The 26,892-nt window shown below is 37.4% G+C and overlaps 1 long non-coding RNA gene across 1 annotated transcript; it reads left to right on the top strand.

Annotated features, from left to right (window-relative positions):
* The first annotated feature begins 22,194 nt into the window (after positions 1–22,194).
* Positions 22,195–25,461, top strand: LOC141614979 (uncharacterized). The gene is made up of 3 exons (XR_012529519.1): positions 22,195–22,373; positions 22,473–22,540; positions 25,208–25,461. It is a non-coding gene; the product is annotated as an uncharacterized LOC141614979 (long non-coding RNA).
* Positions 25,462–26,892: the final 1,431 nt, after the last annotated feature.

The following is a 26,892-nucleotide window of genomic DNA, read 5'->3' on the forward strand; positions in this document are numbered from 1 at the left end:
AACTTATAGCCTTTTCATGTCGCTTCAACACATCAAGCAATTTTCCCAATTGGTTTTCATCAAGTTTGTCATTAACAATCACGGGCTTGGTCTTAGATTCATCAAGATAAGCATATTTCAAATTTGGGGGAAGGGGTTTTAAAGTTGGGACTTGTACCTCACTTTCCTCCATTGAAGGTTCATTGAGAACTTTCTCCATTTCCATTAGACACTCCATTCTCATGGCATGTTCAACTTGTTCTTCAAGCTCATCAATCTCGTCATACTCAAATTCCATGATAAATTCTTCTTGCTCTTCGGCTTGTAAGGTGTCTTCTAGGATTGCTTGCTATTGTTCTATAGGTTGATATGCTTTCACAATGATGTTATGTACTAATTCGGATTGCTCATGAGTAAGTTCTTTGTTAGCTAGAGCGGCCTCAAAAAGATCTACCTCTAACTCCCAATGCATATTTTTGGCCTCACTTGCTTCCAAGGCTTCCAATGTTTGCATGGGGTCTTTGAATAAAGGCATACTAAAGTGGTCCTCAACAAAACAATCTATAATATCCATCTTGCAAAATATCGAACAACTTGAAGACAATTAGAACAAACCTTGAGGAGTTTTACTTCCCCAAGGAAAAGAAAGACACAACTAATAACAATCTAAGAAAATCAAATCAAGTTAACACCGTCCCCAGCAACGACGCCATTTTTGGTCGGACTCACTTGGAGCTTAATTTTCAGTTACTTGTCGTTAGGAGCACCTAGACCAAAACAATATTTATAACTTCACAAACAACTCTACTATTAGTAAAGAGGCAATTAAAGGTCGGATCCCAAGGGACGGGTATTGACGTAGGATTTTCGATTGCAAGTAGCGGTGTCTAGGGGTGTCACAATTTGGGTTGAGATAAGAAGATCACTAAACTAAATAGCAATAAAAGTAAACAAGCAAGATGATTAAAATGGGATGTAAACAATTGATTAAAAGCACTAGGGTGTCATGGGGTCATAGGGGATTCATGGGAATTGATCATACAAACATATTCTCAAATTATAAACAAGCAATTATTGTTGTGATGGATCGAGTTGGTTTATATCTTACAATCCTAGGAAGGTTTGGGTCCCGGAGCCGAATCAATTAGATTGTACAGCACCTACAAGTCGACTTAATCCTCCCTACTCAACTATATGCATGGTCTAATGAGACTCGAGTTGGTTTATGTCTTACAAGTCTCATTGAAAAGGTAGGTGATGGGTAAAAAATGCAAGGATTCATAGGCTCGCATTTCATCAAACATAACATGTGCATAAGTTGAGATCACAACAAGCAAGCAAATAAATTATGAAAACATATTAAATTAAGCATGAATCATCTCCCATGTTGGTTTCCCTTAATTACCCATTAACCCTAGTTAAGGAAACTACTCACTCATTATCAAGTTTAACATGTTAACAAGGTTGTCAATCATATTAACAAAGCAAAACATGATGAATAAATGAAGATGATTAACAATAATTAAAAAGGGATTAAAAGAGTTATACCTAATGATGATTCCAAAATAAAGCAAAGAATAATAGAAGTACTTGATGAATGATTGGAAGGTTGTCAATCTCCCAATAATAACCCAAATAATCTTCAATTACCCAAAATAAAAGATGAACAAAAGAGAAATTAAGGAAATGAGATTTGTATTAATATTTGATTAAAAGTTGATTACAAGATTAAAGAGAGATTAGAATGATATAAACTATACTAGAAATTGATAAGAAGGACATAATTAATCTAATTAGACTAATGGGGTATTTATAGTGGGGATTAGGTACACAAATTAGGGTTTACTAAGGGCTTAAATGACGATTAAGTCCTTGAGGAATCGCTCCTCTCAAAAGAGATGCCGGTCTCCTTTTTGCTAGTCTTCCGAAAATATGCGCATCTTCAATGGAGGGAAGAAAGGGACGTGTGGGTCTGTAACACAATCCGGGCGTCCAAGGGTCGGGACGAGCGGATTCATAGGTGGCTGGACGAGCGGCCTACTGGCCTGGACGAGCGGATTCTGGCAGTCTTGGACGGGCGTCTGAGAAGCTTGGACGAGCGTCCTGGGAAGTTTCTGGACGGGCGTCCTGCCTGGTTGGACGAGCGGATCTCGTCCCATCTTTGCTTTTCTTCTTTTCTTCTTCTCTTCTTCCAATAATCCTCCGGCATTTTATCGGGGATGCAAGGATTTCTTCATCATTGCCCATCTACTATAATATGTACAAAGGCCTTCTAGTCTTGTCTTCTCTTTGATGCTTGGTCATTAAATTCGATCAATTTAGCTCTATTTTGCCATGAAAATGCAAGGTTTGCACTCCTCTCCTACCAAGGAAACAAAACCTCAAAGAATATGCAAAACAAAAGACTAAAGATAGTAAATGACCCAAATATGCACTAAAAAGCATAGGAACGAGGCTAATTTGGGGACTAAATATGCTCAAATATGTTGGAGCTTGTGTCCTCCAAAAATTAGTGTGATAACATTTATAAATCTCTTACAGGTTCACAAGGGTATACTTTGTATATTTAATCAGTTGATTAACGTTTACCTAATAACGGTTGGCTTGCTAGAAAGTTTGACGTTATTATCATACAGATGGCGGTGATCAACTGGTCCCTAAAGGTCACACCTATAGGATGTGTTTGAGAGATGTGGTTATAGAAATATGATCAAATTGATGCCTAATATGACTAAACAGTTAGTCAATGTGTTGATGAGACAATTATTTAATGAAGATTAAATAATATTAGTTGAGACAATTAATTAATCAATTCGTAAATTGAATATAATAAGTTATATTTAATTAAATGTATGTAATGTTAGCTTGGACGAATTAATCTGTTAATTCGTAATTAAATGTAATCGGTTATATTTAATATCAACAAGTTGAATGTGTCATAGTGGTAATAGTGAGGGTACACAAACCAAGAGGTCATGGGTTCGATCCTCACTAGATGACAATTTAACACATTTTATACATTTTTGGAATAACCAAAAATAAGGAAAGAATACTCCTTATTTCAGTTATGGGCCGAGAAAAATAGAAAAGAAAAGCCTACCCTAATTCATTCCTATACACGGTTTATAGGTGAGTGAGGGAGAGGATTTTTCTGACCTAATTTTTTTTCATTTCTGCCTCCTCTCTCATCGGAAAAACACAAAGACAACCTAAAAATTATTTTAATTTTTGGATCGATTCTAGCAAAATCAAGGGCATTTCTCGGAGCATCTTGGGTGCAACTGATAGGAGAATATCTATTTTGATATTGTTCTTAGGCCGTATTTTCTAGGACCGAAGGTTAATTCTGAATCCTTTATACTTTTTTTATGTATTTTGTTTATGATCATTGATCATCATTATTAAATCGTTATAATCCTTCTAAATTAAGGGAAGTATACAGATTATTTCCCACAAGTGGTATCAGAGCATTAGGCCACGATTTTATTTTTGATGATTTTCATAAAATATGTATGTAAACAATAGGGATTTCGAAAAAAAAAAAAAAAAACTTAGGGTTTTCGGCTGAATTTTTTTGTGCCGAAAGAAGTTTTTTTTCGGCCTGTTTTTCCTTTGTTGATGATTTATTTCCATTTGATTCATATGAATTATTGTTTTAATATGTTAAGATTATAATAAAATGAATTTGTAGATACCTTGATTTAATTCGGATTAAATTAAATTGTTAATGGAATAATCATGTCGATGAGACAAGAACTTGTTTTTGTTATATAGTTTTAGCATATAAGATTAATCATGTTCATTAATTCACTTGCTAAATCACGTTCTATATGGCAACTGTAAACATTTTCTTCACCGGTTTTGTTTTAGGGCAATTCTTGCCGCAAGTTTTTTTGTGACGGTTGTTTTATTTTTTTTGCCGTTGTTGTTGTTTTTTTTTTCTGTTCGGTACTGTTCACCGTGAACTGTTTTTTGGGTTATTTTTCTTTTTGCCGAATCTAAAAGAAAAATAAAAGGAAAGTTTTTCTTTCCTTGTTTTTGCCTTATTTCCGAAAAAAAAAAATATTTATTGCCTGTTTTTTTTAGCCGTGAGCAGCTGATATATAAAAAAAAAAAATCTTGTTTTTTTTCAGCCGAGACCAAAATAACAATTGGATTTTTTTTTTTTTTTTTTTTTTTTGGCCAATTATTTATTGTGAATCGGTTCACAATTTAAATGATACCAAGTTATTTTAAAGCAGTTTAAAATTTTGACGGATAGAATTCATATTACAAGTTTAATATGGATTAAGAATGAAATTAATGTGATTAAATTGCGGAATTGTCACTTAATTTAATTTAAATAGGTGGTTTGGATAAATTAATCAACATAATTAAAGAATTGTGTAATGTATGTTTAATTTATTTTAGTTGATGCTTTTAATTTTGTTGAATGAATCGAATGAATGATTTTTTTACGTATTTAATTTTGCAATCGGTTGTAATTTGTAATACTTAGTGTGGCCTTAGTCAAATTATGTTTTCGTAATGAAGGAAACATGATTTTTATGTAATTATGAGATCTCGAATCTCCTTTATTTTAGTTTTGGGTTTTGAAATTAGAATGTAATAAATAGGTCAATTATGTAATTTTATTTATTGTAATTTCAAAGAAGACTAAAGATGAAGATTCAAGCTCACTCCCGCTACATGGATCAAGATGGAACATCAAGGCAAGCTTCTCGGGTCCAAGGATGGATTCCAAACTTGTATTTATTGTTCATTTTGATAGGATAGGCCACACTAGGACTTTTACTGTTTTTTTACGTTTTTCATTATTATTGCGTTTCATTCACATGTTAGTAATTGCATCATTTTCCGCCTAAAACCAAACCACCTACTACTAAAATGCATGAAAATTGACTCATATAGGTTGTATGTTAGTTTTCATGGACATGCAGATGCACAGACTTTAAGCCATCACTTTAGTTTAATCATTCTCGCATGCTAGATTATAGTTCACTTAAAATGAATTTAAATAAAGTTGATGGGATCTTCCTCTAAAACGGAAATTGAGATTAGTCTTTATAAGGGCAAACATCTATGAATCCCTTCTTCGTCGGTAGGCCTAATATGACCCCTTCTACGTTGGGTAAGTAGTTATGTTGACTTAGTTTACCTCAACATCATAGTCCGAAGAGTTTCTCGTGATTATGATGGACTAAAGATAGTATTTACAGAAATTTATCCACCAAGAATTCTAACGGTAGAATTAGCTAAAAGGTTAGCTTATAAGTTTACAGAGAATTGAGTCTTGGGGTCATTTATATAATTCTTGAGGGAGGTCAATTGTATAAATGTTTTGAGTCTTCGCGTTATGACATTAGTTCATTAGACTCAAAATAAAAACGATGCACATGCTTATTATTTTATTCTTCTTTCGCAGTGTAGAACACGTTTATTATCAATAATACTGTTACAACAAATGGCTGGAAATAACGCAATCCCAATGCCTAGTGCCACACTAGATCGTTCGTCCTGGCTTAAAATGTTCATGGACCAAATGAATCAGTCCACTCGACTGAAGAATGATGGGTCCAATTTTGCGGACTGGGAGGCGGCACTACGGAATGTCGCCCCATTGCGACGGTAAGCTCGGGTATTTAACTGAGCCAATACCGGTCAACCCAGGCCCAAATGCAGGAGTCAACGACTCACTCGCTTATAGTGATTTCGTTATGGAAGCGGGTGCGATAAAGAACGTACTCATCTTTGCAATGGAAACCAATTTGCTGAGACGCTTCATTGCCCAAGGTGCAAACAAGATTTTCACCACGCTCACTAACGAGTTCTCAAAGGCACCGAGAATCGTTACATATGAGCATACCTGTCGCTTCTTTGATGCGAAACTCCAGAAGGGCCAACCGGTTAGCCCACACATTCTTCACAAGATTGAGAATGTCGAGAAACTGGAGGCACTTAATTGTAAAATCAGTGAGAGCATTGTCATTGGCCGAATGCTTCATTCTCTTCACGATGGTTTTGCCCTTTTCAGGTCGAACTACTATATGAATGACTTGAAAAGGAGTCCTCATGAGCTACACTCCCTTCTCGCATGCACCGAGAAGGATATGAAATTGAGTGGGAGCGTGAAGCGGGATGTTCTCACGATTTACAACAAAGGTAAAGGTAAGGGCAAGGCTCATGGCGACCTAGCTGTAGGTAAGCCAAAGTTTAAGAAGCCAGGAAACGGTAAGAGTGCGCCTGGTGAGACTAGTGGCTCACAGGGCAAGACAAAGAGCAAGGGCGGTGACATAGAGTGCCACCATTGTCACAAGACTGGACATTGGAGGAGGAACTGTCCCGTCTACCGTGAGGACATCAAGGCGGCGCGTCGTTCTGTTGGTATGTCATCTTATATTCATATGATTGAGATTAACCATGCAAGTTTGAACTTGGGTACTAGATACTTGGTTGTGGTTCTCATCTATGTAATCATTTGCGGGGCCTAAAGAACATCATACCTCTCGAAAAAGGTGATGTGGACTTGCGAGTCGGGAATGGAGCACGAGTTCTTCTTTGCCTCGAAGGAACATATGTAATCCAACTCCCTAGTGGTTTTGAGTTATCTCTAAATAACTGTTACTATGTACCCAGTTTATCTAAGAATATTATTTCTGTTTCCGTACTTTCTAAAGACGGTTTTACATTTTCAATAAAGGATAATAGTTGTATTTTCTCTTTTAATGAAATGATTTATGGCAAAGCAGTTTCCATGAATGGAATTTACATCTTAGATCAAACCACGGAAGTATTACACATGAATAATAAGAAATTAAAGGTTGGTGACAAAGATCAAACCTATCTATGGCATTGTCGAATGGGACACATAAATGAGAAACGCGTAAAGAAACTCGTCGATAATGGGACTATTCCCGCATTCGGATTTTCTACATATGGCACGTGTGAATCATGTCTCATTGGCAAGATGACTCGAATTTCCTTCAAAGGTGTTGGAATGCGCGCTAGTGACCTATTAGGACTCATACATACGGACGTATGTGGACCTATGTCAATTACCGCTAGAGATGGCTATAGATATTTTATCACTTTCACGGACGATTTGAGTAGATACAGATATGTCTACTTAATGAAGCATAAAAGTGTGTCCTTTGAGAAATTCAAGGAATACCAGAATAGGGTACAGAACCAACTGGGTAGAAAGATTAAAGCCCTTCGTTCAGATCGGGGTGGCGAATATCTTTCAAATGAGTTTGATCAACACCTGAAAGACTGTTGAATCGTTTTGCAGTTAAGTCCACCTGGAACACCTCAATTGAATGGTGTGTCCGAACGAACAAATCGAACCTTACTTGATATGGTTCGATCCATGATGAGTCACACCGTAGTGCCTGATTCATTATGGGGTTATGATCTTTTGTCAGCTGCTCTTATACTTAACCGAAGTCCGTCTAAAGCTGTCGACAAGACTTCATATGAAATGTGGAAGGGAACAGTACCTAACTTGTCCTTTATTTGGGTTTGGGGCTGCGAGGCTTATGTCAAGTGGAGACACGAGGATAAGCTCAGCTCACGATCGATCAAGACATACTTTATAGGTTATCCGAAAGGAACATTTGGTCATTACTTTTATTCGCCTAACGAACATCGAGTTTTTGTTGCGGCTAGTGCGACGTTCTTAGAGAAAGAATTTCTCGAGAACAAGTCGAGTTATAGAGCCTTCGAGCTGTCGGAGATTCCAGCACCAACAACCGAGGAATAGATGGAGGAAGTTGTACCTCCAACTGATGATGCGGTTAATATTCCTGAGGAACCTAGGAGGTTGGGTAGAGACTCTCATCCTCCGGACAGATACATTGGTATGGTCGAGGAGAATGATGTTTTACTTCTAGAAAGTAATGAACCCGCAACCTATAAAGGTGCAATGGCCTGTTCCGACTCAAAGCTATGGCTCGAAGCCATGCAATCTGAGATGGACTCTATGTATGAGAATAACGTATGGGATCTAGTTGATTTACCTAATAAGGTAAAACCTCTATAATGCAAATGGCTTTACAAAATAAAGCGTTCTGTAGACGCGCAACCAGATACCTATAAGGCACGACTTGTGGCAAAAGGTTTCACTCAAGTGCACGGATTGCATTATGATGAAATTTTTGCACCTGTAGTCATGCTACATTCATTCGGATAATCTTAGCGATTGCCGCTTTTCATGATTATGAAATTTGGCAAATGGATGTGAAAACCGCCTTCTTAAACGGTTATTTGGAGGAAGAGTTGTACATGGTGCAACCCGAAGGTTTCATAGATCCTGAACATCCTAAGAAAGTATGCAAGCTTAAGCGTTCCATTTATGGACTTAAGCAAGCTTCTCGGCGTTGGAATCATCGTTTCGACCAGGTGATAAAAGAGTATGGTTTCACTCGATCGGTCAAAGAACCATGCTTATATATCAAGTCGAGTGGGAGCAAGAATGTATTCTTGATACTGTATGTCGATGACATACTCTTGATTGGGAATAACATTCCTCTCCTATATTTGGTTAAAGAATGGTTGAAGAACCATTTCCAGATGAAAGATCTGGGTGAGGCACAGCGCATTTTGGGAATCCGTATCTACCGAGATAGATCACGACGTACGTTATCACTTAGTCAGGAGTCTTATTTGGATAAGATTCTTGAGAGGTTCAGCATGACCAACTCCAAGAAGGGGAACCTTCCAATGACGTGTGGGATACAGTTGAGCAAGTCTCAGTCACCCACGACGCCTGAAGGGGTTGAACGCATGAATCGTGTTCCTTATGCATCAGCTATAGGATCAATCATGTATGCCATGATATACACACGTTCAGACGTGGCATATGCATTGAGTATGACGAGTCGGTACCAAACGAATCCAGGTACCTACGGAGGACTAAGGATTGGGTATTGACTCATGGAGGAGATACTAAGCTATGCGCAACCGGTTACAAAGATGCTAGCTTCCAAACGGATCTCAGTCCGGTTCGTCTTCACTCTTAGCGTGTTGTAGCAGATTCTACTACTGAATCGTTGAATTATGATAAGCATGTAGGGCATGTTAATTCCATGGGAATTAAACATGTTCCTGAGTTGTAGTACTTGATTATGTATTTGATACATTATCTTTTTCATATACTATTTATAACTTCATCGTTTTATATATATAATATTTTGTTTTTCTTGTGGATTGTACTGACAACATTGAACGCCACAAAGTGAACTGAATTACATTATATTTGTTTTGGTCCGTAATCGCCAATGTCAGCTGATAACTCCGGCTATTATATTGTGCAGTCGATTGATGGTGGGTTCAACGAGCCATAAGTCAAACGGTTGACTGATCGATCACAGATACGAGATTATGAAGATACCTCGTAGGACAACTTTTGTGACAACGTAATGGAGTCCTAAATGTTTAATAAACATTCGGTGCCAGGTCGTGGATAGGACATCCATTGTGTTCCTAGAGTCGATTCTTTTGACTATCGACTGTCTCTTGAGATTAAGGCAGATTTTGGGTGACTTTGGTTTCTTTCTCACGGTCTGCCGTGAATCGGAGGCTAAGTAGATTTTTTTCCGGGTCATTTCATACGTGCTTACATCTGCATGATTCGAGTTGAGGAAAATATCCAACCCTTATCAGGTATAGTTATTTCTCAGGGCCACTCGAGGAGTTGTAACTGAAATGCATGGCCATGCTCGAATGTTGATTCGTTTATCAGTTAAGTTAGTCTCTAGTCGGGGAAACCACTCTTGATGATGATCGCTTGTAAAATACGACCTTTGTAAATACAGATTTGCAAATTGTTTTACATTGAGTGGGAAAAATTTTAGGATATGAGAATCGGTTATCGCACATACACTTGTGAGGACAAGTGGGAGTTTGTTGGAGCTTGTGTCCTCCACAAATTAGTGTGATAACATTTGTAAATCTCTTACAGGTTCACAAGGGTATACTTCGTATATTTAATCAGTTAATTAACGTTTATCTAATAACGGTTGGCTTGCTAGAAAGTTTGACGTTATTATCATACAGATGGCGGTGATCAACTGGTCCCTAAAGGTTTCACCTATAGGATGTGTTTGAGAGATGTGGTTATAGAAATATGATCACATTGATGCCTAATATGACTAAATAGTTAGTCAATGTGTTGATGAGACAATTATTTAATGAAGATTAAATAATATTAGTTGAGACGAATTAACTGTCAATTCGTAAATTGAATATAATAAGTTATATTTAATTAAATGTATGTAATGTTAGCTTGGACGAATTAATCTGTTAATTCGTAATTAAATGTAATCGGTTATATTTAATATCAACAAGTTGAATGTGTCATAGTGGTAATAGTGAGGGTACACAAACCAAGAGGTCATGGGTTCGATCCTCACTAGATGACAATTTAACACATTTTATACATTTTTGGAATAACCAAAAATAAGGAAAGAATACTCCTTATTTCAGTTATGGGCCGAGAAAAATAGAAAAGAAAAGCCTACCCTAATTCATTCCTATACACGGTTTATAGGTGAGTGAGGGAGAGGATTTTTCTGGCCTAATTTTTTTTTCATTTCCGCCTCCTCTCTCATCGGAAAAACACAAAGAAAACCTAAAAATTATTTTAATTTTTGGATCGATTCTAGCAAAATCAAGGGCATTTCTCGGAGCATCTTGGGTGCAACTGATAGGAGAATATCTATTTTGATATTGTTCTTAGGCCGTATTTGCTAGAACCGAAGGTTAATTCTGAATCCTTTATACTTTGTTTATGTATTTTGTTTATGACCATTGATCATCATTGTTAAATCGTTATAATCCTTCTAAATTAAGGGAAGTATACAGATTATTTCCCACAAATAATGGTCACATCATCAGGAGTCCGTATCTACGATTGAATTTGAGTCCGAGCCCGAGTCCGAGTCTTAGGCTTTCTCATATCTATCCTAGTGTCGGTCCTTTTATACCTAAGTGACAAACAAGGGGGTCCCATGAGTCACACGTATTCCTCGAGTCTATGCTAACCTCTTATTTATCTAAATAAAAGTACAACTTTCACGTATATTCTTCTCTCTTCCTTTACCAGTTCCCGTTGACAACGAGAATTGATTTGAGAATTGATTTTTAAAAACAAATACCACATTCCGATTCAATGTGAGTACACTCAAGTGACGTTCCGTACTAAGTAAGCAAAGGACTCGGAACTGCGTGTCCATCACTTTACCTATTCCATGTCTGACAATAGAAACCATTCATTAGCACCCAATTTAGAATGAGCTTTTATCAAAGGTATTCTACGACGAACCCAGATAACAAACCAGAATGCCTCCTTATTCATGATCGATGACGGAAGGCAAGCTCATTCTCCACAAAAACATCCGATCACAAAGAATCGACCTCTCACCACCGGGTACATCCCCGCTTGCACCTTCACCATCCTAGAACGAAGGACAGCAAAGAACGAGTAGATCTAAGCCTACCAATTTCCAAAAAAGAAGCAAACCACCAAAACAAAGCAAGCCCGCAAGCAACAAACTACCAAAGGAAACGATAAACCAACAAAAAACACATGCCTCTAAGGTGAGACCTGGACCCACCAAGTCAAACCCTTTTCCCACAAAAAATACCCCAAAAACATAAACAAGCGTCTAACAAAAATGTTAGTCTAACCTAATAAAAAAGACTATAAAACCTTAAACCGGTCTACTCTTCTGATGCCCTTGGAGGAAGATCCGTTAGACTGGAGCTCCATAGCGATCCTGAATTTGACTCTGACCCAGTGCATGAACAATAGATACCACCGACATGTCAAAACAACGACAACACATAAGGGACAAACCACCTTCCCAATTTCTCCAGCGCAAAGGTCACATTCAAAAGGCCTTACATCCCAAAGCCAAAAGGCGATTAACCCAATGCCAAAGCAAAAACCAAAGCAAAACCCATAGCCAGAAGCTACTCAGGCGAAGGCCAAGACCCGAGCCAAAATATTTAAAAAAAAAAAAACAAGACTGAAACCCTTTTTAAAAGGCCGAAATCCAAAGAAAGCATCAAACATCAAAACCCTGGACCAATGAGTCCAAAACGCCTAATCCAGGACCAATGAGTCCAAAACACCAAAATCCCCGACCAATGAGCCCAAAGCACCAAATCCTCGGACCAATGAGTACAAAAGCACCAAATCCACGACCAATGAGTCCAAAACACCAAAATCTTGGACCAAGGAGTCCAAAGCACCAAATCTCACACCAATGAGTCCGAAACACCAAAATCTCGGAACAATGAGTCCAAAACACAAAAACCCCGGACCAATGAGTCCAAAGCACCAAATCCTCAGAATGAGTCCAAAACACCAAATCCCTGGACCAATGAGTCCAGAGCATAAAATCCTCGGACCAATGAGTCCAAAGCACCAAATCCTCAGACCAATGAGTCCAAAGCACCAAATCCTCGGACCAATGAGTCCGAAACACAAAACACCAAAACCTCATGTCAAAGAGCTAACATAAGAGCTCAAGACTCGTCAACTAACAACAAACCCAAGTGTTCTTCACCCTTAAGTACTTCTGGAGACTGTTATAGGGAGATCTATCTAGGATCCTGGGGATTCCCCTCAAGTTCATAACCAACATCGCTTCACCCCTAAGTCTTTCTATAGATTATTATAGGGAGTACTATCTAGGCTTCTGAGGATTCCCCCTCAAGCTCGTAATATCACACGTTAACCTTTAAGGTCCGGACATGGGATTCTGATCCCACATTGTTTGCCAACCATTTCGTGGTCAGGCCACATCAAGCTTGAGACCCCATTCCCACCACATTGCAAGTCATAACCCATCGGCGTAAACAACTGTGGACATAGGCCACCCGCACGCCAGGCCGATCTGTGGACATGCGGCAGTCTGAAAGCCACGCTCAGTAGCGTAAAAATACTTTCGACCGGATCGCTTTAGACCGGTCGGTTTCGTCTCGGCAAGGGTCTCGAAACGATGTAAGAGATGTTCGGAGTCGCCACCAAGCATTTGTGAGATGCTTGGAACCCGTTCAAATCCACTTTATACCTAGGTCAACCAGACAAAAAGCGGTGTTTGATATAGGTACTAAAGATAAGGAGTCGTCCCTATTTCACATCCTATCTCTAGAATGACTCTCGTTCGCCCTGGTTCATCCACTATCCAAAGTTTCTGAGTAAGAGGTGAAGGTACGTATTGAGAAGCCCTTTAATCGGACACCCAATCCCACCCGCGGTAGCGGCCTCTACTGATCGATCTTGGTTGGTTAAATGCAAAAGTTGATAAAACGGGTAAATGTATGAATGCGCATCCATAAGTTTAAACCTAACATGTGAACTTTCTATGTCGGTTGTTTATCCAAATATCAAGTAATTGATGTTAAGTTAGATTTATTGTTGATTTGCATGAAAGACGGAAATTAAACATCCATTTACCGAGTTAGGTTTATGGTGCATAACGTAATCCATTTGTCTAAGAAAGGCGTTTTGCAAATACAAAGTAAGAGGGCAGACTTGCCATCTGATCCGTCCTGTATTCGGGTGAACCGAAGTCGGGATCGTCCTAAACAATTACTGGAAAGAAAGCAGGACCAGCATCAGGTAGCCTGTTAAGGCGCGAGCCTTCAGGCGATGCAAGGAGACCTGTCCTGGTTTAAAACTGGAAATCATTAAGCCTGTTTAGGTGCGAGGTAGCGGACAATCCAAAGGGACATCTCCTGACTGTTGAAAACGTTTGTAAAACGGTTTTTAAGAGGGTATTTGAACCCGTCTTTGTTTGAAAAGGTCACTTAGACCGCTTTTGTGTTAATATGAAGAACGAGACTTGAACAATCATCATTGTATTGACGATATTCGGTGTCGTGTTCGGCTTTGCAAGCTTGACATGAATAGTTTTGAGAAATGTTGAGTATGAACTAATTGTATTAAGTTCATTGTTTGTAATTAGTCAATGTTCATCATCGTACTCGGTTTTAAACCGACATGGTATGTGGAGCCAAGGATGACTATGCTTGTATGACTAATATGGTTGTTTTTGAAATGTAAAGAAATGAATAAAAGATTTTAAAATGTCTTTTAAAATATAATTAACCAAATGTTATCACCGAAACACGGATTAAACCGTCATGGTATGAGCAACCAAGGGTAAGCATGATTTTAGAGTTAAACGTTTATCATAAAAATGATTTGAAATGGTAAAAATCGGTTATAAAATGAAAAGAAATGGAAAGAATGAACTCAAACACGTTTGAGTTCTGACCTGGATAGCCCATTCAGGCGCGAGGTACCTAGTGGTGATTAGGAGCTTCTGTTTCAGGTCAAAACTCGGTTTTGGCTCATTCGATCCGTGTTTTGGACCATGTTATGCATGTTTTAGCATGTTAAGGTCATAAAAATATATAAAAAGACATGAAATAAGAGGATTAATTACACCCTCATACTTACATGCTAGGTTGAAGACGAGAAATCGACGGAAGTGTAAAAACTTGTTAGGTCGGAAAACTTGGTTGAAAACTGTTTTAGCAATGTAAAGAGTGTTTTGTTTAGTTTAGTGATTGTGTAGTTGGTCTAAGTGGTCGATCAAGTGATTTATTGCACGATGACGGTACCAAACAATGTGTATGGCTTGTATTTCCGATCGGTAGGTCGAAAATACGTGTCGGTTTGTGACTTGAGAAGTCGAGTCTAGAATTTTAAGGGAGAAATGTAGGGGCGGACACTCGCGTACCTTCAAATGGTGACATTTGAGGAGTATTTATAGAGGATTGAGTGGTTGTGTGCGTTTTGAGCGACGTGGCCGCATGGGCTACTCGAAGAGGCGCGAGCCATTTCGCGGGTCTTCGAGCTGTCTTGTCACTATCACGCATTTGAAATCATGATTTTTTCTATCCTAGGTTTTGGATGGCATGACTGTTGTACTTGACCATTCAAGTATACCGGTTATACTTAACATGGAAGCTCTGTTGTAACACCCCGTATTTTAATAAGTTGGATAAAATTCTTTTAATTGCTACTTTATATTTAATTACGTTGGTTAACGATTTATATATTTATTTTCTCAGCTAATTAATTAATTTCATTATAATTCGTTACGTTAAATTTAATAATCGTTAATAAGTTCTTTTAAAAGTTAGCTCGAGTTTGTTTAGTTGACTTTTTATGGGTTCATGTAAATAGTTTTATTTATTTAATAACTTTTTGTTTCTTTCTAAGTCCCTTATCGAAGTCGAGCTAAGTGGGCTCCAGACGGATCAGTTAGCTATTTCGAGTTTGTTCCGCTAAATTAGCAAATATCTCTAAAAGCCGCTAATTTAGTTAAAATCTCTAATAATTCCGATTTGAGCTAATTTCGTATTATTTTAGTTAACTAGCTGAGTTTATTTTATTTTCACTCATTAAATTTATTTATTATTAATTCCGTTTTATTACTGAAACTTTTACTAAAAACCGATTTTATTAACTCGAGGCGGTTTTAAAAACGAGCGAAATTACTTAACGATGAAGAAACGTACGTATAATTAGTAGCTAGCAAGCTAGCTGGTGTTTCATTATTATTATTATTATTATTATTATTATTATTATTATTATTATTATTATTATTATTATTATTATTATTATTATTATTATTATTATTATTATTATTATTATTATTATTATTATTATTATTATTATTATTATTATTATTATTATTATTATTATTATTATTATTATTATTATTATTATTATTATTATTATTATACTAAACCCCACCAACCTTTCCTTCCCCTTTCCTTTCGTGGAATCACCGCAATCGCAACAAACAAAAATCGACACAAACAACAAAAATCAAAGTGAACCTAATCGCCATTTTCGCATGCGGGCTTAAACCTCGATCCCGGCCCATTTCTCGACCAAATTCGATAATTTTTGTACCATTCTCTTCCCCTTTCCTTCCTCCTCCTTTTAAGGTAAGAAAGTCTCCTTTTTGTAGTGGTTTCGTCTTTCGCCGTCTTATAAAAGTGTCGTCTTTTAGCTTCTTTATTCCGTTTTCTTGCCCTTTTATGAAGGATTCGAAGACCCGGGGTGAAGCTCGTGCCTTGTGGACCATTTATTCGAAGAATATGGGGCGTTTAAGGTAACACGATTTTACCGATCCTAGTATTTTTATTATTATTCGGGGTTATATGTTTATTTGTTATTTATAATACTAGCTTTTATATATTCTACTCCTAAACGATTTTATGGCGAGACAGGGGACTTAGTTTCGTTTAATGGAGTGCCCAAGTTGACAGAAAGTGATATTTGGTGAGTTACTTTGTGGGTTGAGAACGAGTCTTGAGCAAATATTAGAGCTTGGGCATAATGTTGTTAGAACATTAATTGTTGAATAGTTGAGGTCTTCATACAGTGAGATGGTGAATGCTCCATGTTATGAGAATCCATGTATATAGTATATTATAACATAGTGGTGTTCATACTAGTAAAGAGTTGGAGTTTTGTTTATGGTTATCACATAATTATATACTTTCGGTTTGGTTCGTGAGGTATTTAAATTGTCGTCCTTTGATCTTGGTAAGTGGGTGAGTGGCTTAGAGTTATACTCTAAATGTTGAGCAATTCCTTTAATGGAATATTTGACAATATCGATATTGAAATTGAGATGGAAATCTGGTTACTATGGAGTATTATATTATGAGACGGAGTAATGAGTAGAACGGAGTAATGAGAGAGATGGGGTAGAGAGTTGAGATTGAATTAATTATTGGAACGAGAGTGACTATTATAAGGTTGGCCTAGCAGCGGGCTGGCCGTGGCCTGCTGTAGCCTGGCCGTGGCCTGTTGTAGACTAGCAGCAGCTGGCAGTGGCCTAGCTGTGGCCTGGCTGTGGCCTGGCCGTGGCCTGGCTAAGTCACGAGTTTGGGCCGTATCTATAAATTGTTTTGGCGCTAGTTTGGTTTATTTAAAATTTGATTAAATAACCGTCTCGTATTTTATATCACGTAACTCGTTAAATATCATTCATTTACATATTAATTTAATTGGACTTGTCTAGTTTACTTATTGGGGGTATGAATGAGTCACTTGAGCTTTGTCACATTTTATTCCGTAATTTCATATAACGTAAATTATTCATCGTCACTCATAATATTTTATTTAACCGGCATGTTAAGTTATATAATGGAATATTTATTATTATAAGACAAGTTTGAGTTATTCGAGTTATTTAAATCCCGTCTCATATTTTATATAACGATAATTCGTTAATATCGTCCTTTCACATAATTATTTTAGGTGACTCTTATGTGGTAGAAGATGAAGAGTAATTTTGGGTTTTAGAAGCTTTCTCAAGTTTATTGCTTGTCTCTTTGCTAGCTTAAGGTAACTATTCCGAGTTACTCGACGAATTAATGTCACATTAAGTAGTTGATGTTGTGTTTGTTGTTTGATAAGTGTTTAGGTGATTGATAATGTTTTACTTTCGTTTTTCACATGATAAATTGGAATTAGCATGAGAATAATATTGCGATAAATTTTGTAATTTGGGCCAAAGTAGGCAAAGACTCTGAGCTGGGCCAGATTGACCGAACGAGTTTGGTCAAACTAGGTTTAAACCGGTCAGCCTCGATTTGACTGATGACCCGTCGCGGGACTCGGGTCGAGGGTTTGTCTTTGAGGTGAGATTGGATGTTTTATGTTATGCCTTGATATTTGTAATTATCATTTCACATGTTGGTTGTTGGATGCTTTGGATGCTTTATACTTGAGTCTTCTTGCCTTGTTGCCATTTTAGCTTGTTCTCATGAATTATGAGATTAACGGTTAGCTGGAATTTGGATTATTATTGATATTGAGGATATTGTTGGATTGTCTCTTTGAATAGACATTTATATAGCCTTTCACATGATAGAATGTTAGCATTTATGTTGGTAAGTTGGACTCTTTGCCCTCTTATGGTTAAGTGAGTGTCTTACTTGTCTTGTGTGGTGTGGGCTAAAGTATTCAAGTGGGACTATTTGGGACTAGGTCCTAGGTGAGTATTTCGGCCTTCATCATAGATAGGTCTTTATAGTCTCTGACGAGTATATGTTCACTGCTTAATAGCCTTTGTGTTCCTGACTAGTGGATTTATATCCAAGTTGGAGCATGACCTCGTTACTTATTTTGAGAGTAAGTGGTCAGCTTAAGTACTAGCCAACCCTTTGGTGGACTCCTTAGGGTACTCACTTTGTTTTAGAAAAATTGTGGGTCTTGGGTGCGGTGGTGTGTATCCGCATGTCTAGGTCTGCGCAGATTTTAGGCTAGGGTTGTGTTGTGTCTTGGCCATGTTTTATTAATATTAATCGCTGAGCCAAGATACCGGTTCGATTACCTTCCCTACCTCGTGGTATAGACTCGAGTTACAAAGTGACTATTGACCGTACTAAGAACTTATGCCTGTCTTTGATATATTGCCCTTTCTTGTTTGATGATTCTATGAATCATAGAAGGTGAGATGCAAGCCGGCTATGGTTGATAGAGTTTGGATTCCTGGATGTTATGTGATTCACATGATAGTGTAGTATGAGTCGGTCTAGTATTCACATGCTAAGACTATGTGTTGTTATATTGTTGTTCACATGATAAGCACGATTGTCTAGCATCTATATGCTAAAGCTATGTGTCATTCATATTCATATTCTTATGTTTACATGTTATATTAATTATGACATTTCGTGGCTGGGAGAACTCGGAGTTACTCCCCACTGACTGTGGCTTTCGTATTTGTATAAAATGCGAATGACTGGTAGGTGATGCATATATGGGGTACATGGACGAGCTAGCGAGCAAAGTAACCTTGGGACCTAGACTGGTTTTATTTCATTGTGACCCTTAAACCCTTTTTATGTCACATACATTTTAGGGACATATGTCTCCCTCTTTACATTTGGTTGTATAATTTGCTATTCGCGACTTTAGCGATGGTTAGGTTATGAAACTTCTAGTTAGACCTTGTATGTTTGACACCTTCCAATTTGGATATCTTTATAACAGGTTTAGGTTTTAAAAATTACAGGTTTTTACCCAAATGAACCTATTACAAACATATCCTGTCAGTTTTTCTGTAGTATTACGTGTTTACTTTTCCGCAATAAATGAGGGTGTCACAGTTGGTATCAGAGCATATTTGCTCCCGACGCACGTTTGTGCACCCCAATATAAATAACTTGACCTTAAAATAATAACCTTGAGAGATGGGTAAGATGGGTAGATTTAGGATCTTATGTTGTAGTCTCTTTGTGTTTGCTCTTTGTTAGGTACTAACCTGTTTGTTGATTGTCATTTAATAATTGTTGCGTTCTTGGATCATGACCGTGAGCTTATCTATAGCTAATGGAGTTATTACCCTTATTATAAAAAAAAAATTGAACTAAAGGTTTTGAAAATATTTTAATGTTTTTCACTGGTTTTAACGTCAATTAGTGTTAAAACTTGTTATTGGAGACGTCTGATAATTAGTTTTATCAATTGTTGGTGTAAAAATGTATTTTTATGTCTTTGAATTGGAATATTGATGTTCTTGAGTGATCGCCAAGAGTATCTCCGTTCCATTGAAAGGACACTTATATTTTACGAAGATCAAGATTTAGTGCCTTTTGCTGAGGATTGAAGATTTGTTCAACCTTTGAAGAATGCTTCTACTTCCTTGAAGATGTTTCTCGTTCTTTTGTATCTCGCCTTATTCTTAATCTCTTGGTGCCTATCCTTCTTCTAAACTCTCTATTCTTCTTCCTAGGAAGTTACATTTGTATCCTCCCAACTTGTCCTTTCACCCTTGCTAATCCTCCCTTAACGCCTTTTAGATAGTTCTCTTACTTGTGTGGGGTGTTAACCTTGGTTGGATAATTTGGCTTGTGGAGTTGTTTCTGGTTGACCTATAACCCCGGTTTTGAGAAGTTGTGATATTGGAAGGACTTAGGTAGTGTGGTGAGACGTACTTGGGGATTCTTATACCTAACCCCTTGGTAATGTGAGTATAAGTGATAGGTGGAATTATGTGTGTTAAGAGTGAGTTGCCTATGTTACTAAAGTTATAGAACTTGGCTTTGTTGTTTTTGTTTGGGATTTGGTCGTTTTGTCATGAAGGTATAATACCCTAATAGGCGTGACCTTGTTAGAGAGAACCTTAAGTTTTAGGAAGCGTATGGATTAAGCCTTAAAATTTTCTTTCGTACCATCAATCGTTTTCCCCCCTTTCGTTCATACCTTGGTTGGATTTGATTCTTAAGTATAAAAGTTTACTCGTTATTTCCTTGTCTTGAATACCTCCCTAATTCTAATATCTCTTCTTTGGTTGTTAACTAGTTATCTTTATGATGATTCGACTCTTTTAGTATCACATCTTGACATATTCATATATCCCTTTTTAAATTTCCTATCATTTCGACTGGTTATTACCCTTTGTTTCCTTAGTGGAGTGATGACATTGTTGTTTGAGATTTGAGTATCTGGCGTTTCCTTGTTGTCTAATTTCCCTTTCTCCTTGATCATAAGCGTTACCGTTCATACCTCATTTCCTCGCTTCATCTTGCTCCTCCTTTAAGTTTGACATTCGTATCTTGTGAAACTCTATCTTTGACATCCTTGTAATTTTGACTTCAATTTTTACCCTATGAAAGTCATTATAGCTCTCTTGTGGCTTAAGTTTGAGCTCTCTTAACATACTTTGTTTTTATGCTATCTAAGATACTTTCCTTTTTGTACAACTTCTAAACTTTCAAGCTACCAGTTTCGATTCATTCTTAAAAGTTTATGTCACTTCTGCAAACCTAACCTATTTTTGAAGACTTGAAAATGAAAATTTGATTTAGTTCCCTATTCCTTCCTTGAATATAAACTCATTTATCGTAATTTTAATTACTAGACCCGAAATTTCTTTAAATTTTATCCAATTTCTATTAACCTTGATCTATTTATGACTTCTTTATCAAAGTTTAATATTATATTTCCGGAATTTAACTCCCCTTTTAGTTTAAAGGTGAAACCTTTATTTCTATTTTGGCTTTTTGCAAAAGAACATTTGAGAAGATTACCTTTCTCTTATTTTGATTTTAACGTTGATCGGATGTTAGAACTAGTTATTGGAAACGTTTGATAACTTGTTCTACTCTTGTCGACGAGTGATTTTCGGTTTTAAATTTGTCTCTGACTTGGAAAGTTAGCGTTCTTGTGTGCGCGACAAGAGCATTTCCGTTCCATGAATGAGACTTATATTTTTGAAAACTCTTCATTAATGTTTTTGAAGGTATTTTGATTTTGACTTATACAAATAATTTGCCTTTTGACCTTATCTTTGATTTGGAATGTGATGTTCTTGAATACGTAACGAGAATACTTCCGTTCCTCTGATGAGAGTCTGGTTCTGTCGGAAAATTTTATTTGAAACTTTTGAAAGAATTTTAGTTCTTACGATAAGTAACCTATTAAATGTTTTGGTTACCGATTCCAAAGTTCCAGTTTTGTTTTATATAACCTTTCATTTCTACTTTCAAGTTTCGAGGACGAAACTTTTTAAAAGGTGTGGTGATTGTAACACCCCGTATTTTAATAAGTTGGATAAAATTCTTTTAATTGCTACTTTATATTTAATTACGTTGGTTAACGATTTATATATTTATTTTCTCAGCTAATTAATTAATTTCATTATAATTCGTTACGTTAAATTTAATAATCGTTAATAAGTTCTTTTAAAAGTTAGCTCGAGTTTGTTTAGTTGACTTTTTATGGGTTCATGTAAATAGTTTTATTTATTTAATAACTTTTTGTTTCTTTCTAAGTCCCTTATCGAAGTCGAGCTAAGTGGGCTCCAGACGGATCAGTTAGCTATTTCGAGTTTGTTCCGCTAAATTAGCAAATATCTTTAAAAGCCGCTAATTTAGTTAAAATCTCTAATAATTCCGATTTGAGCTAATTTCGTATTATTTTAGTTAACTAGCTGAGTTTATTTTATTTTCACTCATTAAATTTATTTATTATTAATTCCGTTTTATTACTGAAACTTTTACTAAAAACCGATTTTATTAACTCGAGGCGGTTTTAAAAACGAGCGAAATTACTTAACGATGAAGAAACGTACGTATAATTAGTAGCTAGCAAGCTAGCTGGTGTTTCATTATTATTATTATTATTATTATTATACTAAACCCCACCAACCTTTCCTTCCCCTTTCCTTTCGTGGAATCACCTGCAACTGCAACAAACAAAAATCAGACACAAACAACAAAAATCAAACAGTGAACCTAATCGCCATTTCTGTGCGGGCTTAGACCTCAGATCCCGGCCCATTTCTCGACCAAATTCGATAATTTTTGTACCATTCTCTTCCCCTTTCCTTCCTCCTCCTTTTAAGGTAAGAAAGTCTCCTTTTTGTAGTGGTTTCGTCTTTCGTCGTCTTATAAAAGTGTCGTCTTTTAGCTTCTTTATTCCGTTTTCTTGCCCTTTTATGAAGGATTCGAAGACCCGGGGTGAGGCTCGTGCCTTGTGGACCATTTATTCGAAGAATAAGGGGCGTTTAAGGTAACACGATTTTACCGATCCTAGTATTTTTATTATTATTCGGGGTTATATGTTTATTTGTTATTTATAATACTAGCTTTTATATATTCTACTCCTAAACGATTTTATGGCGAGACAGGGGACTTAGTTTCGTTTAATGGAGTGCCCAAGTTGACAGAAAGTTATATTTGGTGAGTTACTTTGTGGGTTGAGAACGAGTCTTGAGCAAATATTAGAGCTTGGGCATAATGTTGTTAGAACATTAATTGTTGAATAGTTGAGGTCTTCATACAGTGAGATGGTGAATGCTCCATGTTACGAGAATCCATGTATATAGTATATTATAACATAGTGGTGTTCATACTAGTAAAGAGTTGGAGTTTTGTTTATGGTTATCACATAATTATATACTTTCGGTTTGGTTCGTGAGGTATTTAAATTGTCGTCCTTTGATCTTGGTAAGTGGGTGAGTGGCTTAGAGTTATACTCTAAATGTTGAGCAATTCCTTTAATGGAATATTTGACAATATCGATATTGAAATTGAGATGGAAATCTGGTTACTATGGAGTATTATATTATGAGACGGAGTAATGAGTAGAACGGAGTAATCAGAGAGATGGGGTAGAGAGTTGAGATTGAATTAATTATTGGAACGAGAGTGACTATTATAAGGTTGGCCTAGCAGCGAGCTGGCCGTGGCCTGTTGTAGCCTGGCCGTGGCCTGTTGTAGCCTAGCAGCAGCTGGCAGTGGCCTAGCTGTGGCCCCGGAGCTTTGGCCGTGGCCGTGGCCTAAGCAAATGGCCACAGCTAAGTCGCGAGTTTGGGCCGTATCTATAAATTGTTTTGGCGCTAGTTTGGTTTATTTAAAATATGATTAAATAACCGTCTCGTATTTTATATCACGTAACTCGTTAAATATCATTCATTTACATATTAATTTAATTGGACTTGTCTAGTTTACTTATTGGGGGTATGAATGAGTCACTTGAGCTTTGTCACATTTTATTCCGTAATTTCATATAACGTAAATTATTCATCGTCACTCATAATATTTTATTTAACCGGCATGTTAAGTTATATAATGGAATATTTATTATTATAAGACAAGTTTGAGTTATTCGAGTTATTTAAATCCCGTCTCATATTTTATATAACGATAATTCGTTAATATCGTCCTTTCACATAATTATTTTAGGTGACTCTTATGTGGTTGAAGTTGAAGAGTAATTTTGGGTTTTAGAAGCTTTCTCAAGTTTATTGCTTGTCTCTTTGCTAGCTTAAGGTAACTATTCCGAGTTACTCGACGAATTAATGTCACATTAAGTAGTTGATGTTGTGTTTGTTGTTTGATAAGTGTTTAGGTGATTGATAATGTTTTACTTTCGTTTTTCACATGATAAATTGGAATTAGCATGAGAATAATATTGCGATAAATTTTGTAATTTGGGCCAAAGTAGGCAAAGACTCTGAGCTGGGCCAGATTGACCGAACGAGTTTGGTCAAACTAGGTTTAAACCGGTCAGCCTCGATTTGACTGATGACCCGTCGCGGGACTCGGGTCGAGGGTTTGTCTTTGAGGTGAGATTGGATGTTTTATGTTATGCCTTGATATTTGTAATTATCATTTCACATGTTGGTTGTTGGATGCTTTGGATGCTTTATACTTGAGTCTTCTTGCCTTGTTGCCATTTTAGCTTGTTCTCATGAATTATGAGATTAACGGTTAGCTGGAATTTAGATTATTATTGATATTGAGGATATTGTTGGATTGTCTGCTGAATAGACATTTATATAGCCTTTCACATGATAGAATGTTAGAATTTATGTTGGTAAGTTGGACTCTTTGCCCTCTTATGGTTAAGTGAGTGTCTTACTTGTCTTGTGTGGTGTGGGCTAAAGTATTCAAGCTGGGACTAGCTGGGACTAGGGACTAGGTGAGTATTTCGGCCTTCATCATAGATAGGTCTTTATAGTCTCTGACGAGTATATGTTCACTGCTTAATAGCCTTTGTGTTCCTGACTAGTGGATTTATATCCAAGTTGGGGCATGACCTCGTTACTTATTTTGAGAGTAAGTGGTCAGCTTAAGTACTAGCCAACCCTTTGGTGGACTCCTTAGGGTACTCACTTTGTTTTAGAAAAATTGTGGGTCTTGGGTCCGGTGGTGTGTATCCGCATGTCTAGGTCTGCGCAGATTTTAGGCTAGGGTTGTGTTGTGTCTTGGCCATGTTTTATTAATATTAACCGCTGAGCCAAGATACCGGTTCGATTACCTTCCTTACCTCGTGGTATAGACTCGAGTTACAAAGTGACTATTGACCGTACTAAGAACTTATGCCTGTCTTTGATATATTGCCCTTTCTTGTTTGATGATTCTATGAATCATAGAAGGTGAGATGCAAGCCGGCTATGGTTGATAGAGTTTGGATTCCTGGATGTTATGTGATTCACATGATAGTGTAGTATGAGTCGGTCTAGTATTCACATGTTAGGACTATGTGTTGTTATATTGTTGTTCACATGATAAGCACGATTGTCTAGCATCTATATGCTAAGGCTATGTGTCATTCATATTCATATTCTTATGTTTACATGTTATATTAATTATGACATTTCGTGGCTGGGAGAACTCGGAGTTACTCCCCACTGACTGTGGCTTTCGTATTTGTATAAAATGCGAATGACAGGTAGGTGATGCATATATGGGGTACATGGACGAGCTAGCGAGCAAAGTAACCTTGGGACCTAGACTGGTTTTATTTCATTGTGACCCTTAAACCCTTTTTATGTCACATACATTTTAGGGACATATGTCTCCCTCTTTACATTTGGTTGTATAATTTGTTATTCGCGACTTTAGCGATGGTTAGGTTATGAAACTTCTAGTTAGACCTTGTATGTTTGACACCTTCCAATTTGGATATCTTTATAACAGGTTCAGGTTTTAAAAATTATAGGTTTTTACCCAAATGAACCTATTACAAACATATCCTGTCAGTTTTTCTGTAGAATTACGTGTTTACTTTTCCGCAATAAATGAGGGTGTCACATCTGTGATGTTTGTTTTTTGTATTTGACTTGGTTTGACTCGTTGTTGGAGTCGGGATTTGAATTTTTGAGTCGGTTTTTGGCCCGGTGTCGGTTTTAACTTTAATTAGTGTCATTGCGACCCCATCGTTGTGCATAAAACACTCCAGGTACTTTTGAAAATTTTTGAAAATGTTTAGTTTTCGAAATCGTTTTGAGTTTTCCGACGTATAGTTATACAAAACTGTCGATTAAACATAGCGATTCCTAAGCATGTTGTAGTCCGATAATTATCGGGTGTTTGTAGGGGAATCAACAGATACTGAGCATCTACAGAGCCCCCACTTTGACTGAGGCTTGGACATAGCGAAAGTCAAAGTATAGCCCCCAGGTCAATCGAAGATTACAACCTGGAGACCGAAGCGACGTCGAGGCGGCTCGAAAGAATTTGGGCCAAGGACATGTCGTCGGGAAGGGTGACACCAAGGCGACTCGGGGATACGATTCAAGGACCTGACGTCGAGAACAGTTTAGAGTCTGTCGCCTATCCGTGCAGGTCGTTTAAAGTCCGTTAGACTACGTACAAAGGCTCGCCAGCCATAGGAAGGAGTCATACCTAAGGTATCTTCGGGATATGTCCTTGAATTATTTCTTGTTTGTGTACAAAGGCTCGCCAGCCGTGTTGCGGATATGATGGGGCTCGCCAACCGCATTGAGGTTACGTTGTGAGGCTCGCAATCCGTGTTGAAGGTGCGATTTGAGGCTCACCAGCCATGTTGATGGTGCATTTTGAGGCTCGCCGACCATGTCGAAGGTGCGTTTTCAGGCTCGTCGGCCATGTTGAGGGTGCGTTTTGAGGCTCGCCGGCCATGTTGAAGGTCCGTTTTGAGGCTCGCCAGCCATATTGAAGGTCAAATGATCGACTGCGGGAAATAGCCGTGTTGGATGGGCTTATTTCGAGAGGTTATTGAGTTAGTGGGCTCCATGGGGAGGTTTCCGATATCCTGCTGGGGAAATTTCGGTGTTTACATTGGATGTTTGTGGCCTCGGAAAGAGATACGCTTGAGTCTGGATCCTGTGGACGGCGGTGATTTTGAATTTTGAAGAGGGGTAACGGTTTTTACTGTCGTTGTTCGGAGTTTGTAGAAATAGCGGATGTGAATTCCGCCATTTGATGTTTGTTTGGGAGATAACGGTTTTAATTCCGTCTTCTTGTGATTTGAAATTTGTGAGGAGTAGTGAATTTGAATTTCATTGCTTGGGTTTTGTTTAAAAAAGGTGACGGCTTTTAATGTCGTCGTTTAAAATCGTGGGAAAATAACGAATTGGAATTTCGCTATCTTCT

This window comes from Silene latifolia, chromosome 11 (assembly GCF_048544455.1).
Source record: "Silene latifolia isolate original U9 population chromosome 11, ASM4854445v1, whole genome shotgun sequence".
Taxonomy (NCBI): Eukaryota; Viridiplantae; Streptophyta; class Magnoliopsida; order Caryophyllales; family Caryophyllaceae; genus Silene; species Silene latifolia.